Source organism: Ranitomeya variabilis, chromosome 1 (genome assembly GCF_051348905.1).
Source record: "Ranitomeya variabilis isolate aRanVar5 chromosome 1, aRanVar5.hap1, whole genome shotgun sequence".
In the NCBI taxonomy this organism is placed as follows: Eukaryota; Metazoa; Chordata; class Amphibia; order Anura; family Dendrobatidae; genus Ranitomeya; species Ranitomeya variabilis.
The window spans coordinates 236,459,277-236,483,813 of NC_135232.1; positions in this window are offsets into that span (position 1 = coordinate 236,459,277).

Consider the following 24,537-nt stretch of genomic DNA (forward strand, 5'->3'; position numbering starts at 1 on the left):
CCAGGCAGTTTCATGATAGCAAGCTGGACTAGACTTAGCAAGAAAAACCATATGTAACAAATGAACAAGCAGGAACTTAGCTTCGCTGGAGTAGACAGGTCCTCAGAAAGATCCAGGAGAGATCTGAACCAGTACTAGAATATTTACAGCTGGCAAGGAGTAACGATCTGAGTGGAGTTAAATAGAGAATCCAGCCTAGCCCTAAATGAGGGCAGGTGGGGAAGGAATCTCAGAACCAGCAGCTCCACTCACAGCCACCAGAGGGAGTCCAAGGACAGAACTCCCCGAAGTACCATTCATGACCACAGGAGGGAGTTCGAGAACGGAATTCACAACAGTACCCCCCCCCTTGAGGAGGGGTCACCGAACCCTCACCAGAGCCCCCAGGCCGATCAGGACGAGCCAAATGAAAGGCACGAACTAAATCGGCAGCATGGACATCAGAGGTAACAACCCAGGAATTATCCTCCTGACCATAGCCCTTCCATTTGACCAAGTACTGAAGTTTTCGTCTCGAAATACGAGAATCCAAAATCTTCTCCACCACATACTCCAACTCCCCCACGACCATCACCGGAGCAGGAGGATCAACGGAGGGAACCATAGGCGCCACATATCTCTGCAGCAACGACCTATGGAACACATTATGGATGGCAAAACAAGCAGGAAGGGCCAAACGAAATGATACAGGATTAAGAATTTCAGAAATCTTATAAGGACCAATGAAACAAGGCTTAAACTTAGGAGAAGAAACCTTCGTAGGAACATAACGAGATGATAACCAAACCAAATCCCCAACATGAAGTCGGGGACCAACACGGCGACGGTGGTTAGCGAAACGTTGAGCCTTCTCTTGGGACAAGGTCAAATTGTCCACCACATGAGTCCAAATTTGCTGCAACCTGTCCACCACAGAATCCACACCAGGACAGTCCGAAGGCTCAACCTGCCCTGAAGAAAAACGAGGATGAAAACCAGAATTACTAAAAAAAGGCGAAACCAAAGTTGCCGAACTGGCCCGATTATTAAGGGCGAACTCAGCCAATGGCAAGAAGGTCACCCAATCATCCTGATCCGCAGAAACAAAGCATCTCAGATAGGTTTCCAAAGTCTGATTGGTTCGTTCGGTTTGGCCATTTGTCTGAGGATGGAAAGCCGAAGAAAAAGACAAATCAATGCCCATCTTAGCACAAAAGGAACGCCAAAACCTTGAAACAAACTGGGAACCTCTGTCAGACACGATGTTCTCCGGAATGCCATGCAAACGAACCACATGCTGGAAAAACAACGGAAGCAAATCAGAGGAAGAAGGCAATTTAAGCAAGGGTACCAAATGGAACATTTTAGAGAAGCGATCACAAACCACCCAGATGACCGACATCCTTTGAGAAACAGGAAGATCTGAAATAAAATCCATGGAAACATGCGTCCAGGGCCTTTTCGGGACCGGCAAGGGCAAAAGTAACCCACTGGCACGAGAACAGCAGGGCTTAGCCCGAGCACAAGTCCCACAAGACTGCACAAAAGAACGCACATCCCGCGACAAAGAAGGCCACCAAAAGGACCTAGCCACCAAATCTCTGGTACCAAAAATCCCAGGATGACCAGCCAACACCGAACAATGAACCTCAGAGATAACTCTATTAGTCCATCTATCAGGGACAAACAGTTTCTCCGCTGGACAACGGTCAGGTCTATCAGCCTGGAACTCCTGCAGCACCCGCCGCAAATCAGGGGAGATGGCAGACAGAACTACCCCCTCTCTGAGAATACCAGCTGGCTCAGGAACCCCAGGAGAATCAGGCACAAAACTCCTTGAAAGGGCATCAGCCTTCACATTCTTAGAACCCGGAAGGTACGAAACCACAAAATTGAAATGGGAGAAAAACAGCGACCAACGAGCCTGTCTAGGATTCAACCGCTTGGCAGACTCGAGATAAGTCAGATTCTTGTGATCTGTCAAGACCACCACGCGATGCTTGGCTCCTTCAAGCCAATGTCGCCACTCCTCGAATGCCCACTTCATAGCCAACAACTCCAGATTGCCAACATCATAATTACGCTCAGCAGGCGAAAACTTTCTTGAAAAGAAAGCGCATGGCTTCATTACAGAGCAATCAGAACTTCTCTGAGACAAAACAGCCCCTGCTCCAATTTCAGAAGCATCAACCTCGACCTGAAAAGGGAGCGAAAAATCTGGCTGACACAACACAGGAGCCGAAGAGAAACGACGTTTCAACTCCTGAAAAGCCTCAACGGCCGCAGAGAACCAATTCACCACATCAGCACCCTTCTTGGTCAAATCAGTCAACGGTTTAACAACACTAGAAAAATTAGCGATGAAGCGACGGTAAAAATTGGCAAAGCCCAGAAATTTCTGAAGGCTCTTCACAGATGTAGGTTGAGTCCAATCATAAATGGCCTGAACTTTAACAGGATCCATCTCGATAGTAGAAGGGGAAAAAATGAAACCCAAAAAGGAAACCTTCTGAACTCCAAAGAGACACTTAGATCCCTTCACAAACAAGGAATTAGCACGAAGGACCTGGAACACCATTCTGACCTGCTTCACATGGGACTCCCAATCATCCGAAAAGACCAAAATATCATCCAAATATACGATCATGAATCTATCCAGATAATTTCGGAAGATGTCATGCATAAAGGTCTGAAACACAGATGGAGCGTTAGAAAGCCCGAATGGCATCACCAGGTACTCAAAATGGCCCTCGGGCATATTAAATGCTGTTTTCCATTCATCTCCCTGTTTAATACGCACAAGGTTATATGCCCCTCGAAGATCTATCTTGGTGAACCAACTAGCCCCCTTAATCCGAGCAAACAAATCAGACAGCAGAGGCAAAGGGTACTGAAATTTGACCGTGATTTTATTGAGAAGGCGGTAGTCTATACAGGGTCTCAGAGAACCATCCTTCTTGGCCACAAAAAACCCTGCTCCCAACGGTGATGAAGACGGGCGAATATGCCCTTTCTCCAAGGACTCCTTTATATAACTCCGCATAGCGGTATGTTCTGGCACGGACAAATTGAAAAGTCGGCCCTTAGGAAACTTACTACCAGGGATCAAATTTATAGCACAATCACAATCCCTATGAGGTGGTAGGATACTGGATTTGGGCTCATCAAATACATCCCGGTAATCCGACAGAAACTCAGGGACATCAGAAGGAATGGATGAAGAAATTGACATCATCGGAACATCGCCATGTACCCCTTGACAACCCCAACTAGACACAGACATTGATTTCCAATCCAATACTGGATTATGAACCTGTAGCCATGGCAAACCCAACATGACCACATCATGCAAATTATGCAACACCAAAAAGCGAATATCTTCCTGATGTGCAGGAGCCATGCACATGGTCAACTGAGTCCAGTACTGAGGTTTATTCCTGGCCAAAGGCATAGCATCAATTCCCCTCAATGGAATAGGATACTGCAAAGGCTCCAGGAAAAAACCACAACGCCTGGCAAACTCCAAGTCCATCAAATTCAGGGCAGTGCCCGAATCCACAAATACCATAACCGAGTAGGACGACAGAGAGCAAATCAAAGTAACAGACAAAAGAAATTTAGGCTGTACAGTAGCAATGGTGACAGACCTAGCGAACCGCTTAATGCGCTTAGAACAATCAGAGATAGCATGAGTAGGGTCACCACAGTAAAAACACAGCCGATTCTGACGTCTTTGTTCTTGCCGTTCAGTTGTGGTCAAAGTTCTATCACATTGCATAAGCTCAGGCCTCTGCTCAGAGGACACCGCCAAATGGTGCACAACTTTGCGCTCGCGCAAACGCCGATCAATTTGAATGGCCAAGGACATTGATTCATTCAGACCAGCAGGCGTGGGGAAGCCCACCATAACATCCTTATAGGCCTCAGAGAGACCCTTTCTAAAAATTGCTGCCAGGGCACACTCATTCCATTGAGTAAGCACAGACCACTTTCTAAATTTCTGACAATATACCTCCGCTTCATCCTGACCCTGACACAAAGCCAGCAAGGTTTTCTCTGCCTGATCCACTGAATTCGGTTCGTCATAAAGCAATCCAAGCGCCAGAAAAAACGCATCTACATTAAGCAATGCAGGATCTGCTGGCGCAAGGGAGAATGCCCAGTCTTGAGGGTTGCCACGTAACAAAGAAATAATAATTTTTACTTGCTGAATGGGGTCACCAGAGGAGCGGGGTTTCAAAGCAAGAAACAGTCTACAATTATTTTTGAAATTCAGAAACTTAGATCTATCCCCAGAAAACAAATCAGGAATTGGAATTCTAGGCTCTAACATCGGATTCTGAACTACATAATCTTGAATGCTTTGGACCCTTGCAGCGAGTTGATCCACACAAGAGGACAGACCTTGAATATCCATATCTACACCTGAGTCCTGAACCACCCAGAGATTAAGGGGAAAAGAGAGACAAAACACACTGCAAAGAAAAAAAAATGGGTTCAGAACTTCTGTTATCCCTCTTTTGAGATGCATTAACACTTTGTGGGCCAGCTGTACTGTTATGGACCTGGTGGTTAGGAGCACCCGGAATGACCTGATGAGTAAACTAGTAATCGGAACAAGTTCTGGGAAAGTGGGAACTCTGCTGACCGCAAACCCTACTCCTATCACACACTAGAAATAGCCGTGGAGCGTACCTAACTCTCCCTAGACGCCTCTTCACAGCCTAAGAGCTAACTACCCCTAAAGATAGAAATAGAAGCCTAACCTTGCCTCAGAGAAATTCCCCAAAGGTAAAGGCAGCCCCCCACATATATTGACTGTGAGTTAAGAGGAAAGTCACAAACACAGGAATGAAACAGGTTTTAGCAAAGGAGGCCAGACTTAACTAAATAGTCAGAGGAAAGAAAAGGAAACTATGCGGTCAGCATAAAAAACTACAAAAAACCACGCAGAGTATGCAAAAAGACCCCCACACCGACTCACGGTGTGGAGGTGCAACACTGCACCCCAGAGCTTCCAGCTAGCAAGGAAATATCATGATAGCAAGCTGGACTAGAATTTAGCAGTACTAAGAAATATATTCAGACAGCAGTAACAACAAATGAACTAGCAGTGACTTAGCTTCTGCTGGAGTAGACAGGTCCTCAGAGAAGTCCAAGAGAGATCTGAACCAATACTGAAACATTGACAGCTGGCATGAAGTAACGATCTGAGTAGAGTTAAATAGGGAAGCAAGCATAACAATAAACAAGGGCAGCTGAGAAAGCAACCTCAGAGACCAGCAGTTCCCCTCAAAGCCACCAGAGGGAGTCCAAGAGCAGAACTAACCAAAGTACCATTCATGACCACAGGAGGGAGTCCGAGAAATGGAATTCACAACACTTAACCGGATCCATTTCTATAGATGAAGGAGAAAAAATGAAGCCCAAAAAAGAAACCTTCTGTACTCCAAAGAGGCATTTAGACCCCTTCACAAGCAAGGCATTATCACGAAGGATCTGAAATACCATCCTGACTTGTTTCACATGAGACTCCCAATCATCTGAAAAAATCAAAATATCATCCAAATATACAATCATGAATTTATCAAGATAATTCCGAAATATATCATGCATGAAGGACTGAAACACAGATGGAGCATTAGAGAGTCCGAATGGCATCACAAGATATTCAAAATGGCCCTCGGGCGTATTAAACGCAGTTTTCCATTCGTCGCCCTGCTTAATACGAACAAGATTTTATGCCCCTCGAAGGTCAATCTTAGTAAACCAACTAGCCCCCTTAATCCTAGCAAACAAATCAGAGAGCAAAGGCAAATGGTATTGGAATTTGACCGTGATCTTATTCAAGAGGCGATAATCAATACAGGGTCTCAAGGAGCCATCCTTCTTGGCAACAAAAAAGAAACCTGCTCCCAATGGAGAAGAAGATGGCCAAATATGCCCCTTCTCCAAAGACTCTTTAACCTTAACATAACTCCGCATGGCGGCATGTTCTGGCACAGACAGATTGAAAAGTCGGCCCTTAGGGAACTTACAGCCTGGAATCAAGTCAATTGCACAATCACAGTCCCTATGCGGTGGAAGGGACTTGGGCTCATCAAAAACATCTTGGAAATCTGACAAAAACTCAGGAACTTCAGAAGCGGGGGAAGAGGAAATTGACATCAAAGAAACGTCATCATGAACCCTCTGACAACCCCAACTAGTCACAGACATAGATTTCCAATCCAACACCGGATTATGCACCTGTAACCATGGAAACCCCAGCACAATAGCATCATGCAGATTCTGCAACACCAGAAAACGACAATCTTCCTGATGGGCTGGCGCCATACGCATGGTTAGCTGTGTCCAAAACTGAGGTTTATTTTTAGCCAATGTTGTAGCATCAATGCCCCTCAAAGGGATAGGACTCTGCAAAGACTGCAAGGGAAACCCACAACGTCTGGCAAATTCCAAGTCCATTAAATTTAACGCGGCGCCCGAATCCACAAATGCCATGACAGAAAATGACGATAATGAGCAGATCAGGGTCACAGATAACAGAAATTTTGGGTGTACAGTACTGATTGTAACGGAACTAGCGATTCTCTTGACACGCTTAGGGCAATCAGAAATAACATGAGCAGAATCGCCACAGTAAAAACACAACCCATTCTGATGTCTGAATCCTTGTCGTTCGGCTCTAGACACAATCCTATCACATTGCATAGGCTCAGGACTCCGCTCGGAAGACAACGCCATAGTGTGCACAACTCTGCGCTCACGCAAGCGCCGATCAATTTGAATGGCCAGAGACATAGAATCACTCAGACCAGCAGGCGTGGGGAAGCCCACCATAACATCTTTAACGGATTCAGAAAGACCCTTTCTGAAAATTGCCGCCAAAGCATCCTCATTCCATTTAGTCAACACAGACCATTTTGTAAATTTCTGGCAGGATGATTCTGCCGCTTCTTGAGCCTGACACAGGGCCAACAGTGTTTTCTCAGCATGCTCTACAGAATTAGGTTCATCATATAATAACCCAAGCGCCTGAAAAAAAGGTGTCTACATTAAACAACGCCGGATTCCCAGGTTCCAGGGCAAATGCCCAATCCTGGGGGTCACCACGCAACAGAGATATGACAATTTTAACCTGCTGGATGGTATCACCAGAGGAACGGGGCTTCAGAGCAAAAAACAGTTTACAGTTATTTTTAAAGCTCAGAAATTTTGACCTGTCCCCAAAAAACAGATCAGGGGTAGGAATTCTAGGCTCTAAAACAGGAGTCTGCACGATATAATCAGAAATACCCTGTACTCCAGCAGCAAGCTGATCCACACGAGAAGCAAGTCCCTGAACATCCATATCAGCGCCTAACTCCTGAGCCACCCAGAGGTAAGAGGGAAAAAAACACAACAGAGTACAGAAAAAAAAATGGCTCAGCACTTTCTTTCCCTTCTTTTGAGATGCGGTTAACTCATTGTTGGCCAGTTGTACTGTTATGATCTGGTGGCCTAGGAACGGCATGAGACGTACTTTGGAGAATGTGGTAACTGTACTGACCGCAGACCCTGGACTTAACACCGCAACTAGAAGTAGCCGTGGGATGTACCTACTGATCCTAGAAACCTCGACACAGCCGGAGGACTAATTAACCCTATAGATAGAAAAGGGAAGGCTATCTCGCCTCAGAGAAAATTCCTAAAGGATAGGCAGCCCCCCACAAATATTGACTGTGAGAGGAGAGGAAAAAACATACACAGGCTGAAAACAGAATTTAGCAAAGGAGGCCATTCTAGCTGGATAGGAAAGATAGGACAGAGTACTATGCGGTCAGTATTAAAATACTATGAAATATCCACCACAGAAAATACAAAGACTCCACATCTAACTAAAGACATGAAGGGTATATCTGCCTCTCCAGAGATACCAGCTTGACTGCATAAATCCTTACACAGATTAAGCTGGACAAGAAAAAACATGAAATGCACTAAACAATAAGGCCCACAAAATGTGGGCTGCAAAACAAGCAGGACTTATCTTGGTGAAAAGACCAGGAAGCAAGAGAGACCATGAAGAGATGTGAATCCTCCAGATACAATTGACAACTGGCACTCACTAAAGGGTGAAGCCAGACTAAATAGCCCAGTCCAGAGTGAACACACCTGATAACTGCTGTGAAGGACAGACAGCAGCGCTACCACTGATAACCACCGGAGGGAGCCCAAGAACAGAATTCACAACAGTCCTCGTTATTCATCGCACCTTGCACCACGTACCGTTATCACACCTTTCATCGGACGCCCCTTAGCAGGGTCATGGACCGGGTCTAGCCACCGTGACAACCCCAGAACCGAGACAGAAGAGGCCCGGTATTGAGTACCCCGCGGCCCAGCATCTAGGGGCGCTCCATAAACGTGAACAGCAGATGAAGGAGGATTACTGGAAACTTGTGTATGCAGCAGGAACTCAGAGCAGAGTAGCATGATCACCACACAGGTTCACAGATGCAGGTGTATAGCCAGGGAGTAATCAGAGGTCAGGAGCTGGATGCAAGGCAGAATACTCTAGCACAGACTGAAGGCTGGGGTGGAGTTTTATAGCAGGAGACACAGTGCACATGAGACCAAAGACGCCATCTTGAAAAAGGGCAGTAATGCACAAAAGGTAAAAAATGAGTCCTGACAGCAAGGTATGGCGGACGCACAGGACAGAGCAAGATATGGCGGACGCACATGACAGAGCAAGGTATGGCGGACGCACAGTACAGAGCAAGGTATGGCGGACACACAGGACAGAGCAAGGTATGGCGGACGCACAGGACAGAGCATGGTACAGAGGGACCTGGGTCAAATGAGGACAAATGACATTCAGTAGTGTTGAGCGATACCGTCCGATACTTGAAAGTATCGGAAAGTATCGGCCGATACCGGCAAAGTATCGGATCTAATCAGATACCGATACCGATACCCGATACCAATACAAGTCAATGGGACACCAAGTATCGGACGGTATCCTGTATGGTTCCCAGGGTCTGAAGGAGAGGAAACTCTCCTTCAGGCCCTGGGATCCATATCAATGTGTAAAAGAAAGAATTAAAATAAAAAATAGGGATATACTCACCCTTCGACGCAGCCTGGACTTTACCGCCGTAACCGTGAGCCGTTGTACCTAAGAATGCGCGCTTGAAGGGCCTTAGATGAGGTCACTGCGCTCTGATTGGTCCGTAGCGGTCGCGTGACCGCTACGCGACCAATCACAAAGCAGTGAGGTCACCTAAGGTCTTTAAAGCGCTTGAAATACCTTAGAAGACGTCCGCAGCTTCTGATTGGTCACGTAGCGGTCGCGTGACCGCTACGCGACCAATCACAAAGCAGTGACGTCTTCTAAGGTATTTCAAGCGCTTGAAATACCTTAGGTGACGTCACTGCTTTGTGATTGGTCGCGTAGCGGTCACGCGACCGCTACGGACCAATCAGAGCGCAGTGACCTCATCTAAGGCCCTTCAAGCGTGCATTCTTAGGTACAACAGCTCCCGGTTACGGTGGTAAAGTCCAGGGGCCGCCGGAGAGGTGAGTATATCCCTATTTTTTATTTTAATTCTTTCTTTTACACATTGATATTAATCCCGATACCGATTCCCGATACAACAAAAGTATCGGATCTCGGTATCGGAATTCCGATACCGGCAAGTATCGGCCGATACCCGACACTTGCGGTATCGGAATGCTCAACACTAACAATCAGGCATGGAGCAGAGGAAGGAGTTTTTATCTTAAATAGACCGAGTTCTACTGAACTTCCGGGTCAAGATCCTCCAGAATCATAGAGTGGAGGAACGGCGCGTCTGCAGACCAGAGAGAGGAAGTGCGCGTGCGCAGTGAGAGGCACACAGCCGACGAGAGCCAGGGACTTGGCGGCGAGTCAGGAGAAGAGACTGGAAGGCGTGCGCACACCGCTGGAGCGCGCAAGGATGGGTAAGTATGTCGCTGCGCAGAGAGAGCGGCAGGTGCAGTGGCAGGAGTGGTGGCAGGTGGCGCCGTGACACTGACAAGTGTCCCCATTTTGGAAACTAGACTCCTCAGGGAACTTATCTAGATGTGTGTTGAGCACCTTGAACCCACAGATGCTTCACAGAAGTTTATAATGTAGAGCTGTGAAAATTAAAAAAAAAAATCACATTTTTTCCATACAAATCTTTTTTTAGCTCCAAATTTTGCATTTTCAGAAGGGTAACAGGAGAAATTGCTCCCTACAATTTGTTGTGCAATTTCTCCTGAGTGCGGAGATACCAAATATGTTGAGGAAAACAACTGTTTGGGTGCACGTAATGTAAGGAGTGCCAATTGATTTTTTGAATGTAAAGTTTGCTGGAATAATTAGCGGATGCCATGTCGCATTGGAGAGCCCCTGATGTGCCTAAGCAGTGTAAGTTTAGAACGTTGAGCCGTGAAAATAAAAAAAAAACACATTTTTCCCACAAAAATCTTTTTTAGCTCCAAATTTTGTATTTTTACAAGGGTGACAGGAGAAAATGGACCCCAAAATTGGTTGTGCAGTTACTCCTGAGTTCACCGATACCACATATGTGGTCAAAAACTACTAAGGGAAAAAACACCATATTACAGTGCTGATTTTGCTGCACTTGTTTGCGGGTGCCATGTTACATTGGCAGAGCCCTTGAGATGCCCGAACAGCAGAACCCCCCATAAATGACCCTATTTTACAAACTAAACATCTCAATGAATTCATCTAGGGGTGCAGTGATCATTGGCGTGTCACAGACTTTTATGTTGTTGGGAAGTGAAGAAAAAATAATTTTCATTTTTATCACCAAGATTATGTGTTAGCCCCAATATTCACATTGTCATACTGGGAAATGGGTAAAAATGGCACCAAAATGTATCTCACAATTTCTACTAAATGTAAAAGTACCTCATATGTGGATGTTGCTGAGTGAAAATTGCAAACTGCCGTTGTAGTGACCAGTACGCTGTAGTAACCAGTAGGGTTGAGCGACTTTCATTTTTTTAAGATCGAGTAGGGTTTTGGGAAACCCGATTTTGTCCAGAGTCGAGTCGAGTGCAGTCGGCCGATTATCGCTAAAAGTCGGGGATCGACCGAAACACGAAACCCAATGCAAGTCAATGGGGAAGCATAGTCGGCAGTGAGTGGAGGCCAGGAAAACACCTACAGTGCCCATTTTAATGCCAAAAACATCCATTCTTGTTTCTGAAGCTTGCCAATCTTAATTAACTGTATAATAATAGTTGGGCATAGGGAATTGGGGGAAAGTTGTGGGGGGAGTAGGGCTGGCTCAAGTTTTTCGTGGGCCCAGGAAATGCGGACTACGTCACGGCGGTGTTGCAGGGAAAGGTAAGTATTTAAAAGTTGCAAGTGCTGTGATCCTGAGCAAGCAGGGGGGGGCCCACTCGTTCGCATTGCCACTGGCACAGGGCCCCTCAAAGTACGGCGGTGTGTTTGCATGGCGGGGGCGCCTCCCACCAGCAGCGACACTTTTGCGTACTCTGAGGGGCCCTGTGCCAGTGACGTCGCCAACGAGTATGCCCCCCCACCTGATGAAGGAACCTGCACTTTCATCTGCACCTTCCTCTTTGTCCCTGTGTAAGGTGGTATAACATGCGGGAAGGGGAACCTTACTTTCAGCAGGGACAGATTCTGGCTGTGTAGAGTACAAGGGGAATGTAGTGGTCTAGGTCAATGTACCAGCAGACTCATTTAGCAGTGGCTGGGCAATGGGCAGGATGAGGAGGAAACAGATATAGGGCCAAAGAATAAAGTAGGCTACATGCAGTTCAAAATTGGTAACAGGACTAAACAGGCGGCATTGCTTTGTTCAGTGGAGTAGCAAACCCAAGAGCAGCAGACACTGTTTCAAGGGCCTAACCACACTAGTAGGCCAAATGCAGTTTAATATCTGATAGTATAGGGCGAAAGCCAGAATGTGGAAGCTCAGCTTTGTTCAGTTGAGGACAACACCAGGGAGGGGCAGACACCTTTAGTAGGCCGGAAAAGCCTATTGCATTTTTTAAAATGGTAATTTGGAGCAGAAGGTTGAAGCTCAGCTTTATTTAGTTGAGGGCAACACCAGGGAGGGGCAGAAGCCGTTAGTAGGCCCTAACCACCATTTTTTTTTTTAAAACCACTTAATGAGAGCCGGAAGGTTGAAGCTCAGCTTTATTTAGTTGAGGACAACACCAGGCAGGGGCACACAGACAGACACCTTTAGTAGGCCGGAAAAGCCTATTGCATTTTTCAAAATGGTAATTTGGAGCAGAAGGTTGAAGCTCAGCTTTATTTAGTTGAGGGCAACACCAGGCAGGGGCACACAGACAGACACCTTTAGTAGGCCGGAAAAGCCTATTGCATTTTTTAAAATGGTAATTTGGAGCAGAAGGTTGAAGCTCAGCTTTATTTAGTTGAGGGCAACACCAGGCAGGGGCACACAGACAGACACCTTTAGTAGGCCGGAAAAGCCTATTGCATTTTTCAAAATGGTAATTTGGAGCAGAAGGTTGAAGCTCAGCTTTATTTAGTTGAGGGCAACACCAGGGAGGGGCAGAAGCCGTTAGTAGGCCCTAACCACCATTTTTTTTTTTTAAAACCACTTAATGAGAGCCGGAAGGTTGAAGCTCAGCTTTATTTAGTTGAGGACAACACCAGGGAGGGGCAGAAGCCGTTAGTAGGCCCTAACCACCATTTTTTTTTTTAAAACCACTTAATGAGAGCCGGAAGGTTGAAGCTCAGCTTTATTTAGTTGAGGACAACACCAGGGAGGGGCAGAAGCCGTTAGTAGGCCCTAACCACCATTTTTTTTTTTAAAACCACTTAATGAGAGCCGGAAGGTTGAAGCTCAGCTTTATTTAGTTGAGGACAACACCAGGGAGGGGCAGAAGCCGTTAGTAGGCCCTAACCACCATTTTTTTTTTTTTAAACCACTTAATGAGAGCCGGAAGGTTGAAGCTCAGCTTTATTTAGTTGAGGACAACACCAGGCAGGGGCACACAGACAGACACCTTTAGTAGGCCGGAAAAGCCTATTGCATTTTTCAAAATGGTAATTTGGAGCAGAAGGTTGAAGCTCAGCTTTATTTAGTTGAGGGCAACACCAGGGAGGGGCAGAAGCCGTTAGTAGGCCCTAACCAAAGTTGAAGGCCAAATGCAGTTTAATTTCTGATACTATAGGCCGAAAGCCAGAAGGTGGAAGCTCCGATTTAGACAGTGGAGGACAATTTGAATTAGGGACTGCAGACAGACTTAGTAGGCTGTCCCCTGTGGACCATGCATCCACCACATTAACCCATTGCGCCGTAATGGACACGTAATCTTCCGTGGCCATGCCTACAGGTCCATGCGTCTGTTGTCAGGTGCACCTTTGTACTCACAGATTGCCAGAGTGCATGGACAATGCGGTCTTCTACATGCTGGTGGAGGGTTGGGATGGCTTTTCTCGCAAAAGAAGTGTCGACTGGTTAGCTTGTAGCGTGGTACAGCGTAGTCCATCATGGCCTTATTAATAGTAAATAAAATATATAACTAGGCTCTATGAACTTTTAAATAGGTTCCAGGGGTACACGGGCAGCATTGGTGTGGTCAGTGGAGGAGTATTGCAAGTAGGGGCTGCAGACAGGCTATCAAAGGCCTAAAATAACAAACAGTAGGCAGTCATGGCAGTTTTACATCGGTTACATGGATACACAGGCAGGCACTCCAGGCAGCATTGTGGTCAGTGGAGGAGTATTGCAAGTAGGGGCCGCAGACAGGCTATCAAAGGCCTAAAATAACAAACAATAGGCTCATTGCAGTTTTACAGCGGTTACATGGATAGACGGGCAGGCAGCTTGGTGGTGAGTGGAGGAGTATTTAAAGTAGGGACCGCAGACAGGCTTCAAAGGCCTAACATAAGAAAATGGGCTGGCTGTAGGCACTTTATAATTGGTTCCAGGGGTACACGGGCAGCAGTGGTCTGGTCAGTGGAGGAGTATTTAAAGTAGGGACCGCAGACAGGCTATCAAAGGCCTAAAATAACAAACAATAGGCTCATGGCAGCTTTACAGCGGTTACATGGATACACAGGCAGCTTGGTGGTGAGTGGAGGAGTATTTAAAGTAGGGACCGCAGACAGGCTATCAAAGGCCTAACATAACAAACAATAGGCTCATGGCAGTTTTACAGCGGTTACATGGATACACGGGCAGGCAACTTGGTGGTGGTGAGTGAAGGAGTATTTAAAGTAGGGACCGCAGACAGGCTATCAAAGGCCTAAAATAACAAACAATAGGCTCATGGCAGTTTTACAGCGGTTACATGGATACACGGGCAGGCAGCTTGGTGGTCAGTGGAGGAGTATTTAAAGTAGGGACCGCAGACAGGCTTCAAAGGCCTAACATAAGAAAATGGGCTGGCTGTAGGCACTTTATAATTGGTTCCAGGGGTACACGGGCAGCAGTGGTCTGGTCAGTGGAGGAGTATTTAAAGTAGGGACCGCAGACAGGCTATCAAAGGCCTAAAATAACAAACAATAGGCTCATGGCAGTTTTACAGCGGTTACATGGATACACGGGCAGGCAGCTTGGTGGTCAGTGGAGGAGTATTTAAAGTAGGGACCGCAGACAGGCTTCAAAGGCCTAACATAAGAAAATGGGCTGGCTGTAGGCACTTTATAATTGGTTCCAGGGGTACACGGGCAGCAGTGGTCTGGTCAGTGGAGGAGTATTTAAAGTAGGGACCGCAGACAGGCTATCAAAGGCCTAACATAACAAACAATAGGCTCATGGCAGTTTTACAGCGGTTACATGGATACACGGGCAGGCAGCTTGGTGGTCAGTGGAGGAGTATTTAAAGTAGGGACCGCAGACAGGCTATCAAAGGCCTAACATAACAAACAATAGGCTCATGGCAGTTTAACAGCGGTTACATGGATAGACGGGCAGGCAGCTTGGTGGTGAGCGGAGGAGTATTTAAAGTAGGGACCGCAGACAGGCTTCAAAGGCCTAACATAAGAAAATGGGCTGGCTGTAGGCACTTTATAATTGGTTCCAGGGGTACACGGGCAGCAGTGGTCTGGTCAGTGGAGGAGTATTTAAAGTAGGGACCGCAGACAGGCTATCAAAGGCCTAAAATAACAAACAATAGGCTCATGGCAGCTTTACAGCGGTTACATGGATACACAGGCAGCTTGGTGGTGAGTGGAGGAGTATTTAAAGTAGGGACCGCAGACAGGCTTCAAAGGCCTAACATAAGAAAATGGGCTGGCTGTAGGCACTTTATAATTGGTTCCAGGGGTACACGGGCAGCAGTGGTCTGGTCAGTGGAGGACTAGTGGAAGGAGGGACCGCAGACAGGCTTCAAAGGCCTAAAATAACAAACAATAGGCTCATGGCAGCTTTACAGCGGTTACATGGATACACAGGCAGCTTGGTGGTGAGTGGAGGAGTAGTGCAAGGAGTGTCTGTCCCAGTACTCCCAAAATATAAATAGATGTTAATGTCTCGCAAAACAACCACAACAAAAAAAAAGGTGGCATACTTAGGTACAGGGGTGGGCTCATCTACTGAGTTTCTGACATAGTAATTTGGCAGTAACTATTTAATGGTGCCAATATAGGACACAGACACAGACTACTTTAAGTTGCATCATAGATGTCTACAAATTTGTATTGTCAGTGCCAGACATTGAATGATGTCAGCGAATAGACTAAAGATTGGTGGAGCTGTGCGACATAATTTTGGACGTGGTAGAGCACATTTTGAGCTGGGGTAGGGGGGAACTCTCTTGAGGCCGGCGGGACCGCCCCAGGGCCCCTCATGTTACAACGGTGTGTCTGACGTTGGGTGCGCACCACCACCGCCAGAGACACTACATTGTACTATGAGGGACCCAGTAGCAATGCCGTCAACCAAAAGCGAGCACACCCACCTCTTCAGACAAACAGCAGTCTCACGGGTGCTTGCGCCAAGTCGCGATACCACGGCCCCGTGTGGGGAGTTTTGCCATTTAGGGAGGTGTAAACATGTCGTATGCTGTACAATCAGCTGCAGCAAATTAGACATTAGAAAAGTAATTCACAGGCAAGAGCTTTTCATAGGAAAGCTAGGTGTCGGCCGGGCAAGGTGGGGCAAAAGATTTCGAAATCCAGTTGTGGTTCATTTTAATGAATGTTAGATCGTCAACATTTTGGGTAGCCAGACGAGTCCTTTTTTCGGTTAATATTGAACCTGCAGCACTGAATACTCTTTCTGATAGGACACTTGCTGCCGGGCAAGCAAGCTCCTGCAATGCATATTCTGCCAATTCTGGCCAGGTGTCTAATTTGGAGGCCCAGTAATCAAATGGGAATGACGGTTGAGGGAGAACATCGATAAGGGATGAAAAATAGTTAGTAACCATACTGGACAAATGTTGTCTCCTGTCACTTTCAATTGATGCAGCAGTACCTGTCCTGTCTGCGGTCATAGCAAAATCACTCCACAACCTGGTCAGAAAACCCCTCTGTCCAACGCCACTTCTGATGTGTGCACCCCTAACACTCCTAGTCTGCTGCCCCCTGGAGCTCGTGTGAGAATGATCACGTGCGCTGTGTGCTGGGAATGCCTGAAGCAAACGGTCAACAAGAGTTGATTGTTTGGTTGCTAATATTAGTTCCAAGTTCTCATGTGGCATAATATTTTGCAATTTGCCTTTATAGCGTGGATCAAGGAGGCAGGCCAACCAGTAATCGTCATCGTTCATCATTTTCGTAATGCGTGTGTCCCTTTTTAGGATACGTAAGGCATAATCCGCCATGTGGGCCAAAGTTCCAGTTGTCAAATCTCCGGTTGTGATTGGTTGAGGGGCAGTTGCAGGCAAATCTACGTCACTTGTGTCCCTCAAAAAACCAGAACCCGGCCGTGACACGCAACCAATTTCCTGTGCCCCTGGGAAAGGTTCGGCATTAAAAATATACTCATCCCCATCATCCTCCTCGTCCTCCACCTCCTCTTCGCCCGCTACCTCGTCCTGTACACTGCCCTGACCAGACAATGGCTGACTGTCATCAAGGCTTTCCTCTTCCTCTGGTGCAGACGCCTGCTCCTTTATGTGCGTCAAACTTTGCATCAGCAGACGCATTAGGGGGATGCTCATGCTTATTACGGCGTTGTCTGCACTAATCAGCCGTGTGCATTCCTCAAAACACTGAAGGACTTGACACATGTCTTGTATCTTAGACCACTGCACACCTGACAACTCCATGTCTGCCATCCTACTGCCTGCCCGTGTATCCTCCCACAAATAAATAACAGCACGCCTCTGTTCGCACAGTCTCTGAAGCATGTGCAGTGTTGAGTTCCACCTTGTTGCAACGTCTATGATGAGGCGATGCTGGGGAAGGTTCAAAGACCGCTGATAGGTCTGCATACGGCTGGCGTGTACAGGCGAACGTCGGATATGTGAGCAAAGTGCACGCACTTTGAGGAGCAGGTCGGAGAACCCAGGATAAGTTTTCAATAAGCACTGCACCACCAGGTTTAAGGTGTGAGCCAGGCAAGGAATGTGTTTCAGTTGGGAAAGGGAGATGGCAGCCATGAAATTCCTTCCGTTATCACTCACTACCTTGCCTGCCTCAAGATCTACTGTGCCCAGCCACGACTGCGTTTCTTGTTGCAAGAACTCGGACAGAACTTCCGCGGTGTGTCTGTTGTCACCCAAACACTTCATAGCCAATACAGCCTGCTGACGCTTGGCAGTAGCTGGCCCATAATGGGACAACTGGTGTGCAACAGTGTCATCTGCCGATGGAGTGGTTGGCAGACTGCGTTCTGTGGAAGAGCTGTAGCTTCTGCAGGAGGACGAGGAGGAGGAGGAGGAGGGGGTGCGAACGCCTACAGCCAACTGTTTCCTAGACCGTGGGCTAGGCACAACTGTCCCTAAATTGATGTCGCCTGTGGACCCTGCATCCACCACATTCACCCAGTGTGCCGTGATGGACACATAACGTCCCTGGCCATGCCTACTGGTCCATGCATCTGTAGTCAGGTGCACCTTTGTACTCACAGATTGCCTGAGTGCATGGACGATGCGCTGTTTAACATGCTGGTGCAGGGCTGGGATGGCTTTTCTGGAAAAAAGTGTCGACTGGGTAGCTCGTATCGTGGTTCAGCGTACTCCATCAGGGCTTTGAAAGCTTCGCTTTCAACTAACCGGTAGGGCATCATCTCTAACGAGATTAGTCTAGCTATGTGGGCGTTAAAACCCTGTGTACGCGGATGCGAGGATAAGTACTTCCTTTTTCTAACCAGAGTCTCATGTAGGGTGAGCTGGACTGGAGAGCTGGAGATCGTGGAACTTTCGGGTGTGCCGGTGTACATGGCAGACTGAGAGACGGTTGGAGACGGTATTGTTTCCGCCGGTGCCCTAGATGCAATATTTCCTCCTACAAAACTGGTGATTCCCTGACCCTGACTGCTTTTGGCTGGCAAAGAAACCTGCACAGATACTGCCGGTGGTGCGGAAAATGGTGGCCTTACAGTGACGGAAGGGATGTTGCGTTGCTGACTAGCTTCATTGGCCGAGGGTGCTACAACCTTGAGGGACGTTTGGTAGTTAGTCCAGGCTTGAAAATGCATGGTGGTTAAGTGTCTATGCATGCAACTAGTATTTAGACTTTTCAGATTCTGACCTCTGCTTAAGCTAGTTGAACATTTTTGACAGATGACTTTGCGCTGATCAGTTGGATGTTGTTTAAAAAAATGCCAGACTGCACTCTTCCTAGACTCGGATCCCTTTTCAGGGATTGCAGACTGAGCTTTAACCGGATGGCAACGCTGTGCTCCAACAGGTTTTGGCTTTGACACGCGTTTTGGGCCAGATACGGGCCCGGCAGATGGAACCTGTTGCGATGTTGATGCCTGCTGCGGCCCCTCCTCCACCTCCGCTTCTGAACTACTGCCGCCTGCACCCTGTTCCCCCAATGGCTGCCAATCGGGGTCAATAACTGGGTCATCTATTACCTCCTCTTCGAGCTCGTGTGCAACTTCGTCTGTGTCACTGTGTCGGTCGGTGGTATAGCGTTCGTGGCGGGGCAACATAGTCTCATCAGGGTCTGATTGTGGATCTGTACCCTGAGAGGGCAATGTGGTGGTCTGAGTCAAAGGAGCAGCATAGTACTCTGGCTGTGGCTGTGCATCAGTGCACTCCATGTCAGAATATACTTGTAATGGGCATGGCCTGTTAAATGTTTCACTTTCTAAGCCAGGGACGGTATGTGTAAAGAGCTCCATGGAGTGACCCGTTGTGTCGCCTGCTGCATCCTTCTCTCTTGTTGTAGTTTTTGCTGAGGAGGACAAGGAAGCGACTTGTCCCTGACCGTGAACATCCACAAGCGACGCGCTGCTTTTACATTTACCAGTTTCGTAAGAGGAGGCAAAAGAGCTAGAGGCTGAGTCTGCAATGTAAGCCAAAACTTGCTGTTGCTGCTCCGCCTTTAAAAGCGGTTTTCCTACTCCCAGAAAAGAGAGCGTTCGAGGCCTTGTGTAGCCTGACGACGAAACTGGCTCCACAGCTCCAGACTTAGGTGGAATATTTTTATCCCCACGACCACCTGATGCTCCACTACCACTACCATCATTACCAGCTGACAATGAACGCCCACGACGACCTCTTGCACCAGACTTCCTCATTGTTTTAAAATCTTAACCAAAGTAACTTTATTTGTTGCTGTCAAACAACTTACACGGTGAGCTATAACTTCAGTATGATTTCAATATCCCTTAACAGGTTGGTGAGACCACAAGGAAAATCAGGCACAATGTTACACACTCTGTTTTCTGTGGCACAAAATCACAGAGATGACACACACGCAGGACTGTCACTCAAGCACTAATGTCAATATTAATCTCCCACCTAATTTATGTTTTTTTTTTTTTCAGGGAGACTTTAGAAACCAAATAATATTAAAAAAAAAAAAAAAAAAAAAAAGGCTTTCTATGGCCCACAATTAGAGAGAGAGAGGTGGCACACCCAGGAGTCAAGACTGGCACACAAGCTGAAAGGGCAATATTACTCTCCCACTGTTTTTTTATGTTTTTTTTTTTTCAGGGAGACTTTAGAAACCAAATAATATTTAAAAAAAAAAATAAATAGGCTTTCTATGGCCCACTGAATGAAAGGGAGAGAGGTGGCACACCCAGGAGTCAAGACTGGCACACAAGCTGAAAGGGCAATATTACTCTCCCACTGTTTTTTGTATGTTTTTTTTTTTTTTTCAGGGAGACTTTAGAAACCCAATAATATTTAAAAAAAAAAATAAATAGCCTTTCTATGGCCCACTGAATGAAAGGGAGAGAGGTGGCACACCCAGGAGTCAAGACTGGCACACAAGCTGAAAGGGCAATATTACTCTCCCACTGTTTTTTGTATGTTTTTTTTTTTTTTTTCAGGGAGACTTTAGAAACCAAATAATATTAAAAAAACCAAAAAAAAAATAGCCTTTCTATGGCCCACTGAATGAGAGAGAGAGGTGGCACACTCAGGAGTCAAGACTGGCACACAAGCTGAAAGGGCAATATTACTCTCCCACTGTTTTTTTATGTATTTTTTGTTTTTTAAGGGAGACTTTAGAAACCCAATAATATTTAAAAAAAAAAAAAAATAGGCTTTCTATGGCCCACTGAATGAGAGGGAGAGAGGTGGCACACCCAGGAGTCAAGACTGGCACACAAGCTGAAAGGGCAATATTACTCTCCCACTGTTTTTTTAGGTTTTTTTTTTTTTTTCAGGGAGACTTTAGAAACCCAATAATATTTAAAAAAAAAAAAAAAAAAATAGGCTTGCTATAGCCCACTGAATGAGAGATAGCACACACAGCAGTGGCACACAAGCCCTGACTGAGGCCAATATTTTTCTCCCACTGATTGATGTCGTGTTTTTGTGTTGAGGTAGAATTTAGAACACAAATCACGGAAAAAATAAATAGGCTTTCTATGGCCCACTGAATGAAAGGGAGAGAGGTGGCACACCCAGGAGTCAAGACCGGCACACAAGCTGAAAGGGCAATATTACTCTCCCACTGTTTTTTGTATGTTTTTTTTTTTTTTTTCAGGGAGACTTTAGAAACCAAATAATATTAAAAAAACCAAAAAAAAAATAGCCTTTCTATGGCCCACTGAATGAGAGAGAGAGGTGGCACACCCAGGAGTCAAGACTGGCACACAAGCTGAAAGGGCAATATTACTCTCCCACTGTTTTTTTATGTATTTTTTGTTTTTTAAGGGAGACTTTAGAAACCCAATAATATTTAAAAAAAAAAATAAATAGGCTTTCTATGGCCCACTGAATGAGAGGGAGAGAGGTGGCACACCCAGGAGTCAAGACTGGCACACAAGCTGAAAGGGCAATATTACTCTCCCACTGTTTTTTTAGGTTTTTTTTTTTTTTTTCAGGGAGACTTTAGAAACCAAATAATATTAAAAAAAAAAAAAAAAAAATAGGCTTGCTATAGCCCACTGAATGAGAGATAGCACACACAGCAGTGGCACACAAGCCCTGACTGAGGCCAATATTTTTCTCCCACTGATTGATGTAGTGTTTTTGTGTTGAGGTAGATTTTAGAACACAAATCACGGAAAAAATAAATAGGCTTTCTATGGCCCACTCAGTGAGAGATGGCACACACAGGGATGGCACTGTAGCAGAAATGCCAATCTTAATCTCCCACAAAAAAAAACAAAACAAAAAAAAAAACTGTCCTACAATTACTATCTCCCTGCAGTAATGTAAGCCAGGTATGGCAGGCAGCAATAGGAGTGGACTGATGCACAAATTAAATAAAAAGTGTGGACAAACAAAAAAGATAGCTGTGCAGAAAGGAAGGAACAAGAGGATATGTGCTTTGAAAAAAGCAGTTGGTTTCCACAGTGGCGTACACACAGCAATACAGCTATCACGGAGCCTTCTAGGGCAGCCCAATGAGCTACAGCGCTGAGGGGAAAAAAAAAAAAAAATAGCTTCCACAGTCCCTGCACACCGAAGGTGGTGTTGGACAGTGGAAATCGCTGCAGCACAAGCGGTTTGGTGGTTAGTGGACCCTGCCTAACGCTCTCCCTGCTTCTGACGAAGCGGCAGCAACCTGTCCCTAAGCTCAGATCAGCAGCAGTAAGATGGCGGTCGGCGGGAACGCCCCTTTATAGCCCCTGTGACGCCGCAGACAGCAAGCCAATCACTGCAATGCCCTTCTCTAAGATGGTGGGGACCAGGATCTATGTCATCACGCTGCCCACACTCTGCGTTCACCTTCATTGGCTAAGAAATGGCGCTTTTCGCGTCATTGAAACGCGACTTTGGCGCGAAAGTCGCGTACCGCATGGCCGACAAGCACAGGGGTCGGATCGGGTTTCATGAGACGCCGACTTAGCCAAAAGTCGGCGACTTTTGAAAATGATCGACCCGTTTCGCTCAACCCTAGTAACCAGTACATTGTACCCAGCTCATGCTTCTGGAGACACGCACCTGTAAATTAGGCTGGCTGTCATCACTACAGAAATGCCAAACCTATGGGTGCTAAATGTGGTTTAGGCACACTGGGGCTCAGAAGGGAGTGGGGGCATTTGGATCTGGGAGCGGAAAGTTTGATGAGTTTCATTTGTGGCGCGAGGAGCCATTTAGGTTTTCCAGAGCCTTTGTGCTACCAGTAATGTGGAAGCCCACTATATTTCTATTAACAGATGACAGACCTGACTGAGGGCTTGCTTTTTATGTGCATTGAATTGAAGCTTTTACTGGGAACATTTTATGTAACATGTATGATCACATTTATCCGGCACTTTACGCTGAAAACATACTTTTACATCTCCGAAAGATGTGACAAATGAAACCACCCATGGATCCATTCACTATGAGGCAGCAGAGTTTCTCTGGACACCATCTGACATCTGTTCAGTGTTGTCCTTTTCAGAAGTACACAAAACTGTGGCTGACTGCACTTTTTTGCCATCCTAAAAAGATGGACAGCATCGGATCACAGCTCAGACGGAGTCCACAGTGCCTCTATCAGCCTCATTGTAGGGAATCTTCCGCCGGGGGTTCTGTCTGAATCATGTATTTCAGAGATTTCCATGTAAAGCCCAATGTAAGCGCTCAACGTAGAGCACAGGAAAATTTTGCGCTGAACATTTACTGCGATCTTTGAGAAACAGAATGAAAAAAATCAACAGCATGTGAAGAATTGGTTTTAATTTTTTTATGCCATTCCTCATGCGGTATAAGTGATTAGGCGATTTTATTCTTTAGGTCGGTGCGATTACAGCGATACCAGTTTTATATCGGGTTTTTATGTTTGACTACTGTCACACTAAATAATGCTTTTATTGCGAAAACTATTTTTTACATCACAATATTTAGACAGCTATAATTTTTCCATATTTTGGCTGACAGAGTTATGTGAAGGCTTGTTTTTTGCAGGATGAACTGACATTTTTATTGGTGACATTTTCAGACACATGACATTTTTTGATTGCTTTCTATTCCGATTTTTGGGAGACAGAATTAACAAAAAACAGCAATTCTGGAATTGCTATTTGATTGCTTTTTTTTATACCATTCCTCGTGTGCTAAAATTGGTAAGTCAGCTTTATTCTTCAGGTCAATACAATTGCAGCGATATCAATTTGTATCTTTTTTATGTTTTGATGCTTTCAAACAGTAAAAACTGATTTATAGAAAAAATTATTATTTTTGCATCACTTTATTCTGAGAGATATAACTTTTTTTATTTTTCTGCTGATTGAGCTGTATGGCAGCCTATTTTTTGCAGGATAAGATGATGTTTTCAGCCACACCATTTTTATTTATATTCATCTTTAAATAACGGTTTTATTGCACTTTATATTAGGTAGTATGATGATAAACCATTGTTTTTTGCATCGTTTTTATTTTTTTTCTAATGTGTTCAATGAAGGGGTTAACTAGTAGGACAGTTTTATAGAGCAGGTTGCTAGGCTACTTTCACATTAGCGTCGTGCACTGCGGCGCACCGACGCATACTGTGGAAGCGCTGCACAATGGGGGCAGCGGATGCTGTTTTTCAATGCATCCGCTGCCCCATTGTGAGGTGCGGGGAGGAGGGGGCGGAGTTCCGGTCGCGCATGCGCGGTCGGAAATGGCAGACACGATGCACCAAAAAACGTTACAAGCAACGTTTTTTGGTGGCGACGGTCCGACGCAACACGACGCAACCGTGGTACAACGGTTGCGACGTGTGGCAAAGTGTCGCACTGCGTCGCTAATGCAAGTCAATGGAGAAAAAGCGCATCCTGCAAGCACTTTTGCAGGATGCGTTTTTTCTACAAAACGACGCATAGCGACATGCAGTGCACGATGCTAGTGTGAAAGTAGCCTTATGGACGTGGCAATACCAAATAGGTGTACTTTTACTGTTTTATTTACATAAATAAATGTATTTATTGGAAAAATATTTGTTTATTTTTTTTTGCTCTTTATTTGGGGATTTTTAACCCCATAACTTCCGGGCCATTTTCCGTTTTTGTGTTTTAGTATTTTGTTCTCCTTCCTCCC